Source organism: Octodon degus, unplaced genomic scaffold (genome assembly GCF_000260255.1).
Source record: "Octodon degus isolate 3935 unplaced genomic scaffold, OctDeg1.0 scaffold00181, whole genome shotgun sequence".
NCBI lineage: Eukaryota > Metazoa > Chordata > Mammalia > Rodentia > Octodontidae > Octodon > Octodon degus.
Genome location: NW_004524757.1, coordinates 1,173,867 through 1,184,936, shown reverse-complemented (window position 1 = coordinate 1,184,936; position 11,070 = coordinate 1,173,867). Strand labels below are relative to the sequence as shown.

Sequence of the window (11,070 nt, the reverse complement as noted above, 5' to 3'; positions counted from 1 at the left end):
TGACTTTTTCTTCAATGTTGCATCTGTATAGTCTACAATCCAACAATTCCATCCTAAGGGATAATTTTAGCATAAATATATCAGCTGATACATCCTGGAATGTTCAGGGATCTGCTGGTTAAAATATTTTAAAAATCTAGAAATAATCCCAATGCAAATGTGTATATTTGATAAAATTAGATGTTCATACTATAAAGATTCTTCACATCAATGAAAATGAACTGACTACAGTACTGTGCGATAAAATGTAAGAAGCATGTACATATAATAGTGTAAGAGCTGGGGAGATAGTTCAGTAGAATAAGTGCTTCCCTGGCAAGTGCGAGAGCCTGAGTTCAATTCCTGGTTCAAAAAAAAAATAGTGTAAGAAGTACCTACACAATTGAAGATCACAATCAACATCCTAACAATTTAAAAAACATAAAAGCGGCTGAGGAGATAGCTCAGCAGTCTAAGGCCCTGCCTGAAAAACACAAAGACCTGGGTTTGATTCCCAGTACTGCATGTTCTGCTGGCCCTGGAACCCCAGTTATGCTGTGCTGGCCACTGAAACTGGGCCTGGTGGTGCACACCTGTAATCCCAGAACTGGGGAGGCTGAAAACAGAAGGATCGCATGAGTCTGAGCTGTATAATGAGACCCTGCATCAAATAAATAAATTTTAAAAACTTTAAGAAAATATAAATAAATTAAAAATTAAAGAAGAACAGTATACTCCATCAATCACACTACTAGGCACACAGTCAAAGGAAGTGAAACCAGTATGGTAAGGAAGTGTACTCATTCCATTGTTCCTTGCAGCACTATTCATAGTAGCCAAGAAATGGGAGCAAGCAGTTTCCTTCAAATGATGAGTAAATAAATATATCCATAACAGAATCCTCTGCAGACATAAAAAGAGAAAATCTTTTCACTTGAGACAACATGCATGGAATGGGTCATCATTATGTAAGCAAAATAAGTCGTGGGAAAGAAAAGTACAACATGATCTCACTTATGTATGGGACCTGAAAGCATTGATCTCATAGAAGTTGATGGTGACCAGAGACAGGTGAGACTAGATGAGATAAAAGGTGGGAAAATCTTGGTCAATGAGTGTTGGGAACCTCAAATTATAAATTAACATAATAGGAGTACTAGGCTCTCCTTACCCTGCCTGCCTTGTAGCCAGTTTTGGAATGCAAACATCCAGCTTCCTCTAGGTCAATGGTATTAGCACACAAGTGTGGGGATGGATCTTGGCTTAGTTCCTTTATTATGTATTTGTAAAATGTATTTAGTACAGGGTCTCACTGCACAGATCGGACTCTCAGACTCTAGTGATTCTCCTGTTTTCAGCCTCCCAAGCCCTGGGATTATAGGTGTGCACCACCACTCCCAGTCTCAGTTGCTATTTCAGTGCACCCTGGGAGTAGAGCCAGCACTGCACGCTAGGAATTGAACCTGGTCCCTGCACCTGCCTAAGCTGGCACTGTAGTCCACTGAGTAGTCTGGCCAGCCCTTCATTTTTGATATTAAGCTTGCCCATTCTACCACTGCTTCTGTGCTGTTCCAGGAAATCACCCAGCCCCTCCCCTGCACGAACTAATGAAATGGTGGCTAGTTGGAGATTTGGGGCCTTTTGTTTCCAGAAAGCAACTGGTGATCCCAGATCCCAGTTATGTACTTCTCTATTTTTGTCTCTTGTTCTTTCTTTCCTTTCTCACTATGTTTCCTCTAACCTGGGCAGGAGATTGGAACCCACAGCAGGGGTCTCTACTAAATGTGTGCTAAGTTATAGTTAAGGTGGTGTAAGTTCTTAGGTACTGTTACATGGTGGGGTGACCATGGATAATCATGCCTTGCATATTTTTTTTTCATTTTATGTGTTTCGTACAGTGTCTCACTACACAGCTCGGACTGGTACAGGGTCTCACTACACAGCTTGAACTCGTAGTGACACTCATGTCTTCAGCCTCTCCAGCGCTGGGATGACAGGCATGCCCCACCACATCCAGACTCAGTCACTGGCTCAGTGCACGCCAGGGGAATGGCTGGCGCAGCCTGTGGGATCAGGGATCGAACCTTTGTCCCTGTGCTTGCCAAAGTAGGCACTTAGTCTGCTTAGCTATCTTGCTAGCTCTTATGCCTTGCATATTCAAAAAATCCTAGAATAAGAGATTTTCAATGTTTTCACCATAAATGAATGGTAAAAGTTTGAGAAGATCGATCTATTTAACCAGTTTTTAAAACTACACAGTGCATGTAATGAAACAGCATATGGCTATCTATTTGTGTAATTTTCATGTGTTAATTTGAAAATTATAAACACAATTTAAAATTGGATGTAAAAAGTTCAAAATAAGCAAAATCAGAGAATGCATTTTTAACATTTTTTAAATGTAACAAAATTTAGAAAAGTGAAAGTCAACACACATTACCACAGAAAGATTGTGCCCATAAAATGCCCACCAAGGCCATGAAGTATTTTATTAGCTTTCTTTCCTTTTACACTTTCGCAGTATTCCTCCCTATAAGCCTCATTTACTGCTAACTAACAGAATATGGCAAAGGTAGTACACTATCAGGCCTTGGGTTATTTTAATCCGTTACATAAAGGGAAAGGGATTTTGAAGATATAATGAAGACTCATCAGTAAGCTTTGAGTAAAAGGAAGTTTTTTTCATGGACAGACTGGACCTAATCAACTTAGACCTTTGAACAGGGATCTAGAGAACAGATACAATTAGCAGAGACAAACCCCTTTACTGGCCTTGAAGCACACTCTCCCACTTTCCACAAGGACAAAGGAATTTTGCCAACATTCATCTAAGTTTGGGAGAGGACCCAACGCTTCAGATATGACCACAGTGCAGACAGCACACTGATTGCATTTGTGTGACCCTGAGCAGAACACCCAGCTAAGCTGCTCCTAGACTCCTGGCTCACAGAAACTGTAAGATAGTAAATGTATATTGTTTTTGTTTAAAATAACCCAATTTTCAGAAAAGTTGAGTAGATAGCTCCGTGTTCCCAGATCCCTGTTTCTCCTCTAGACAGCTTCCTCTATTATTAATATCTTAAATTAATGTGCTGTATTTGTTAGTCAGGGAAGCAATATTGATGCAACTACAATCATTTACATTGATACTCTTCAAGTTGTATATTTTGATAGATTTTTGACAAATGCATATAATTTATCTCTCATTCTAGTATCACAGAGAATCGTTATATGTCCCCTAATTCCCCTGAACCATTGGCAACAACTCATTTATTTTGTTTCTATTTTCTCTCTTCTATATATTTTTTTATTTCCAGAATGTTATATAGTTAGAATCAAATAGTATGTACCTTTTCAGACAAGCTTCTTTCATTTCATGTTATGTGTTTAAGATTGTTCTGTATCTCTGGAGGACATGATAAGTAATTTATCTTTATCGTTGTAAAATATTTCACTGTAAGGATGTAACCAGTTCATTTACCATTATCTACTGAGGGTCATATCACAATATCTTTTTACAACTCTGAATAAATCTTCTAGATTCTTTCATCTTTAGGTTTATTGTATGAATATAAGTTTCCAATTCAGTTGGATGAATCCTTAGCAGTGTGATTACTACACTGCATAAGATTATTTTTCTCAGTAAAAGCTGCCATAACTTCTGTAGAGTATCTATTTAAATCATTAACCCATTTTTAATGTGGTTACTTGCTTTCTTATTGCTGAATTTTAAAGGGTGTATAAATTTTTCATACAAGTTCTTTATGTGGTATGTAATTTATAAATATTTTCTTTCAGGCTGTGATTTGTATTTTGTTCCCTTTTTCTTACAAGTGTATTTTTAAAAGCCTGGGCATGGAATTCAGGGCAAAAGTCTTAGGTCTAATCCTCAGTATAACAAAAAAGTATATTATGTTAGAGTGAAAGATTTCATTTTTTAAAAAAAAATCTGCCTTGTCATTTTTTAAATGTGTCATGATTTAGTTTTGCTGCTTAAAACATATTGACAAATTTAGATGACCTAATATTTTTTCTTATGTTATCTTCTGGAAGTTTGGTAGTTTTGTAATTTTCATTAGTCTATGATGCATTTTGATTTAAGTTTTGTGTAGGTGTAATTCTGTTGTTTTATATGGATGTTGATTTTTTCCAGCATCATTTGTTGAAAAGATTAATCTTTGTTCATCACACTGCCTTTATTCATCTGTCAAATATCAGTAGAAAGTATTATTATGGCTCTATTTCTGGATCTTTATTTTGTCCCATTGATCTGTGTATTGTTGATTTTTATAGATTTATAGTAGTCTCAAGGACAAGTATTGTCTATATATAAACCTTGTGCTTTTCATTATTGTATTGACTTTTCTAGATATTTCCCTCCTCATATAAATTTTAATATAATTTTGTTGATATACAAAAGATAAATTCCTGAAGTTTTGATTGGAATTGCATTAAATCTAGAAATCAACATGGGAAGAACTAGCATCTTTAAAATATTACCCTTTATTCATCAACATTGAGTATTTCTCATTGAGTTAGACTGTCTGCTGCTTTTATCAGATTTTATTTTTTAAAGAGTACAAATTGGAGTTAAAACAGAAAAATTTATAAGTGATACAGAATTTCACTTAATAAAGCTATATGAATTTCACAGTATTTTTGTAATACATAGTGTTGTCTTCCAACCAGTTATTCATATTACCAGATATATGCATATAAAATTGGAAGAAGAAAGAAAAAGTGAAAGAAATGTATAAGAAATTTAGAAGAGAAAGAGTACAAGCAATTGGAAAAAAGGAGACAAAACAAATTAAACATTAACTGCTTCTTTTCATAGACCAGCAGAAATCCACACTACAGTTGTTCAGCCCATCCTGCTTGCATATGTTTTGATGTATGTACAACTAAGCATTTCACTTTTTATATGAATGTACATGTGTTTATATTGTAAATTCCCATTATTCACTGCTAGCAAATAGGAAAGCAGTTACCTGTTACACAGTAACTTTGCATTGTGCAATTTTGCTGTACTTGTTTCCTAGTTCTAGCAGCTTTTGTTGTTAATATTTTTGAATTTTTTCAAAGATCAGCCTATCACCTGTGAGTAGCCAATTTTAGTTCTTGTTCCCAAAGTCATATGCATTTTATATCACTTTGCTGTATTAGTTCCTCAAGTAGTACTTCAAGTGTGATGCTGAATAGGATCGATGAGAGGAACACCTCACCTCTCCTTGATCTCAAGGCAAAAGCATCTTCAGTGATGACAAACCTTTCAGAGCTCTCAGTACATAGCGCATTGCAGCACTTGTGCCATATGTTCACTACCACTGAAAAGGTTCTTATCACCTAATACAATGTCAGCTATAGGTTTTTAGTAGATGCTCCTTATCCAAATAAGGAAATCTCCATTTAGTTCTAGTTTGTTTTGATGTTTTTTGGTTAATCTTTGTTTTGGTTTTTAGCCTGAATGCATCTGCATATGATCTTATAGTTCTTATTATTTAGCCTTTTTCATACACTTATCATTTATTTGTGATAATAATACTTAAAATCTATCAGCAATTTTGAAACTCACAATACAGTTTCACTAAGTTACAATCATTAAGTCACACAATATAGCCCTTGAAATTAAGCTTGCGGTATAACCCCAATTTTGTAACTTTGACCGAACTCCACAACCCTCTTCTTTGCCCTATCATCCAGTAAGTACGATTTCTACTCTCAGTTCTGATGAATTTGACTTTTTTGTACTTCAAATGTAAAACCATAATCGTATCTTGTGATATTTGTTTTTCAGTCTCTAACTTATTTCATTTAATTTAATGTCCTCCAGGAGCATCCATGTGGCTATAAATGACAGAATTTCCTTTTTTCACAGCCACATAGTATTTGATTATATGTGAACCCTGTTATGTTTGTTCATTCACCATTTTGAACGCTTACTTTGTTTATATATCTTGGGTATTGTGAGTAATGCTGCAATGAACATTGGAGTGAGCAGTTCTTAACACGTTGATTTGATTTCTCTGGGCTATATGCCCTGCAGTGAAATTGCTAGACCATAAGTCTGCATTATATGATAGCCCTATTTTTAATTTTTGGAGGAATTTCCATACAGTTTTCCATAATGGCCGTCCTATTTTACCTTGCTACCCACAATGTCAAAGTACCTTGCAAACATCTGTCATTTTTTATCTTTTCTGATAATAGCTATTACTACAAATGTGGTACTTCATTACAGTTTTAAATTGCATTTCCCTAATAATTAGTGATACTGAGTATTTTTCATATACCTGTTTGACAGTTGAATGTCATTTTTTGTTATATATATATATATATATCCATGTCTTTGACTCATTTTTAAAAAATAATTTTATTGAGAAACAAATAACAATGAGACAGTTTCAAAACTGATTAGTAGGACAGTTTCAATAATAAATACATTGCATATTATTGTCTTATTGGTTATTCATTGTACAAGATGCAGACATGATATCCTGTCCACAAACACTGTTAGAACAAATCTCTCTATTCATTGAATTAAGAGAATGCAGCTGTATATCTATCCTATTTTGAATATACAGATATAAAATGGTTGTTCATTTGTATCCCGCTTTTTTGTTTAGTTTTGTCAGAAAAGGGTATTCCATTGGCATTTAAATATTGTAGGTGCATGAATTCAGCAAAATATTGCAATTTAAATAAGGTTAATTACTTTGCGTGTTGATGTTTTTGTCTTCCTTAAATATTTTTGAGTAGTTACTTATTTCCAATGTATGGCTTACAAAGATTTTCTCCCACTCCACAGGTTGTCTCTTTACTGTGTAGTTTATTTTGTCATGCAGATGCTTTCTAACTTGATATAGTATTCTGTACCTTTTGTGCTTTTTTACTTATGCCTATGGAGTTAGATAAATTATTTAATCTTTTTATGTATTTGATTATATTAATTGATTTTGGATGTTTGAGTCAGCCTTCCATACCTGGAATATATTCCATTTGGTTACAGTTTATACTTATTAAAATGTATTCTTTCAAGATCCTATGTTCTTTTTCAAGATTTTTGCATATGTTGTGAGATAAATTTGTTACTATTTTTTTCTTTCTCATAAGATCTTCAGTTGTTTTTGGTTTTATGCAATATTAGGTGTCACAGAATGAGTTAAGATATACTTACACTGCTTCTTTCTTTATTGTCGTGATTATACAAAAGTGATATAATCTCTTCCCTAAATGTGTTTTAGAACTCACCTGTGAGAGGATCTAATTGTGAGCCTTTTATAGAGGTTTGCTTATTACTGATTATGTATCTTTAATTTATATGGACCTGTATAGTTAATCTGTACCTCACTGAGTGAATTTTGGCCATTTGTTCTTTCAAAGGATTGGGACTATGTTCTCAGTTACCAAACTTATGGGAGTACAGTTGTTCACAATATTTATTTTTTCATCTTTTCTATGTTCTTGGGATCAGAACTGATGAAAGCTTTTCATTTCTGATATTAATAATTGGCATGTTTCTTTTTTTTTTTTTTCTGACAGAACCAGCGATTGAACTCAGGCCCTTGCGCTTGCCAGGGAAGCGCTTATTCTACTGATCTGTCTCCGTGGCCCCCCTCTTTTTTTTATTTGTCTGGCTCCAGTTTTATTCATCTTATCAATGCATTCAAAAATACTATAATATTGATGTTTTTAGTTTTAATTTCATTGATTGCCACTTCAGTTTTTTCTATTTTTGTCCATTCCTTTCAGTTTTATAACAATATTTGATTTCCTGAGATCTAGGCTTAAATGATTATATGTAAAATTTCTCCTGTACTATGTGCAATGAAAGCTAAACATTTTTGTGCCAGTACTAGTTTAGCTATACCCAATTTGATAAATTTTGGATAAATTGCATTTTAATTTTCATTAAATTAAATGTTGTTTAAATATATCTGAGGTTGCTTCTTTGAGTTATATATTTCTTTAGAGCGTGTTGTTTAATTGCTTAATTTTTTTAACATTTCAACTATGTTTCCATCATTATTTTCTAATTTAATTCCATTGTGATCAGTGAGCATACTCGCTATAATTTCTAATCTTTTTAATTTGTTAAATTTGTTTTTTTTTTTTTTTGATCCACACTGTGATCTATCTAGGTGAATGTATGTGTACTTGAGAAGGATGTGAAGTTTTCTTCTGTCAGGTGAAGCGTTAAACCTATATCAATTAGTTCTATTTGATGGAGAGTATTGTTCTGTTCAACTATATCCTCAATAATTTTCTACTTGCTGGATCTGTTGATTACTAATAGAAAAACATTTATTTATTTTTTTAATTTTATTGAGAAAGAGCAATGAGACAGTTTCAAAAAAGGTTAGTAGGACAGCTACAATAATTAATACATTGCCTACTGTTGTCTTCATAGTAGTTATTCATAGTACAAGATGCAGACATGGTATCTTGTATAAATAGTGTTAGTACAAATCTTTCTTCTCATTGAACTAAGAGAAAGTAGCTGCATATCTATCCTATTTTGTAGAAAAGCATTCAACATGCAACTAAACAGTGGATTTATCTATTTCTTCCTTCAATTCTATCAGGTTTTATCTGATGAATATTGATGCTTTGTTTTCAGTACATGCAAGGTGAAAATTTTTCTAATTTATGCAAGACTGACCATTTTATCACTATATAAGTGCACTGTATCCATGACAGTTCTCCTTGTTTTGAAATTTATTTTGCTTGAAATTCATGTGTAGTAAATATTTATCAACATTAGCATGGGACATCTTTCTCTGTGTCTTTACTTTTAATCTGTATTTTTATAAATAAAGTGGTGTCTAGGACTGGCAAGATAGCTCAGAGAACTAAGTGCCTACTTAGGCAAGTGCAGGGACTGGGGTTCAGTCCCTAGCACCACATGGTGCACCTGCCTCACCCCCAGGCACACTGAGCTGACCACCAAGAATGAGCATGGTGGTGCATGCCTGTAATCCCAGTGCTGGGGAAGCTGAAAAGAGGAGGAGGAGGGTCATTATGAGTCCAAACTATATAGTGAGACTCTGTACTAAATACGTTTAAAAAATAATAAAAAAATAAAGTGGTATCTTGTAGATGATACATAGTTGGCTCTTTCTACACAATGAAATCTGATGGCTTGTGTCTTTTAATTAATTTACTGGGATAAATCATATGTAAATTAGTTGCTGGTATAACTAGATTAATATGTAGCATATTTGTGAAGCTTTCTTTTTTGTTCTTTGTACTTATACCTTATTTTGTCTTTTCATCTTTTCTCAGTTTTCTCTAGCTGTAATTGATCATTTTATACACTTCTCTTTTCTTAGAACTTATAAATTAATTATGTATCTCTGAAAAGTAGTTGCACTAGAGTTTAGATTATCTATTTACAATGAATCTAGGTCCATTTTCACATCACACAGTACTGCCTGTCAGTGCCAAACTCAATTACTACTTATTCCTTATCACACTGCTGCCATTCATCACACACACATACATAGTCATACACACACATACACAGTCATACACACACATACACAGTCATATACACACATACACACTACCATCGCATACTATATTGTTGATAATATTTGAAAAAATTCACGATCAGTTCAAGAAGTATAATAAAATGAAAAGATTTTATTTTACTTTCATCTAGTCATTCTCTGATGCTCTTTTTTGCCTATCAAAGCTTTCTCTGATGCTCCAGATTGATGTGGATCTGAGCTTCTGATCCTATAGAATTTTCCCTCTCTGAAGAGCTTCTTTTATCATTTCTTGCAAAACGGTGACAACTTCTCTTAGGTTTTGTTTGTCTGGCAGTGTCTCCATATTTTTTCTATACTTTTGAATGTGAATTTCACTGGATAGAATTTGCATCCTTTCCGTATTCTTTCCAGTTTTTCCTTTTGTCTCTGGTTTTCTACATGTTGAACACGATGTGTTTATAAATAGAGGGTTTGTCCTGTATTCTGCTTACTTTTTCTGAATTTCATAGAGATGTCTTTTATTGTACTAATTTTGGAAATCATCAACTATGACTGCTTTTAATATTTTCCTTTCCTGTCACTCATTATTTTCCTTCTGGTATCCTTGTTTTCAACATGTGATACATATGTACTTATCTCTCATTTTTTGACTATTCTGTTCATCTTTTTCTTTTGCATTTCAGTTTGGAAGTTTCCATGGTTATATTTTTATGTCCACTGACTCTTTCCTGATGAAGCTGGAAAATGCATTCTTAATTTTGTTCTTTCTCAGAAACAATTATTTACTTAGAATATTTGACCATCACCGTGTTACCAGAACTATTCAATAAATGACACTATGTCTCAGTTTCCACAATTGTGTTTGACTTGCAGGTGTCTCAAATATTACATTAGGAATTCAGGTTCAGTGAATATTTCCAGATTCTGCTCTCAACTATCTGTTAGCCTAGCAATATTAATTATTAAGAGGTTGAAAAATAGTTACTCAAAGGTGACTAATTAAAATCCTTAAATTTAACATGTGCTTTTCTTTTCATTTTTTCTTTGTCTTTGTGCAGATTTGCAGTGCATAATGATTCCTTTCCTCGTGTGAAGGTGGCACATGCACATAATACATCTTCTCTTTTCATCCTCTTTCCCCTCCCTCCCTCCTGCTTTCATCTCTGATCTACTTCCCATTTGAAAAAGATCCATCTCCTTGTACTTTCTGTTATTTATCTTTGATTTTGCCCTTCACTTATAATCTGGGTTCTTATATAAGAGAAACTGTAATATTTACACTTGTGTATCTGATTTGTTTACTTAATTTTGTGGTCTCAAGATGCATCTGTTTTCCTACAAATGACCTCAGGATAACCGATTTCACTTTCATTTCTGGCATTTGCTTTTCAGTTTTTTTTTGTTTCTACCTCTCTGCTTACATTATCTATTTGATTTTGCATATTATGTACTATTTTTCCATTAGAACTATCAACATATTAATCACAGTTATTATAAAGTCCCTTTCTGGTAATATCTTTGTCATATCTGAGTCTGGTGCTGATGCTTTTGCCTTATCTTTTCCATGTGTTTTCCCCTACTTTACAGAATGCATATA

General features: G+C 33.8%; 1 pseudogene; it reads left to right on the top strand.

The window, feature by feature from the left end:
* Nucleotides 1-999: 999 nt before the first annotated feature.
* LOC101570906 overlaps nt 1,000-11,070 on the top strand; it is a 25,102-nt pseudogene continuing 15,031 nt past the window's right edge.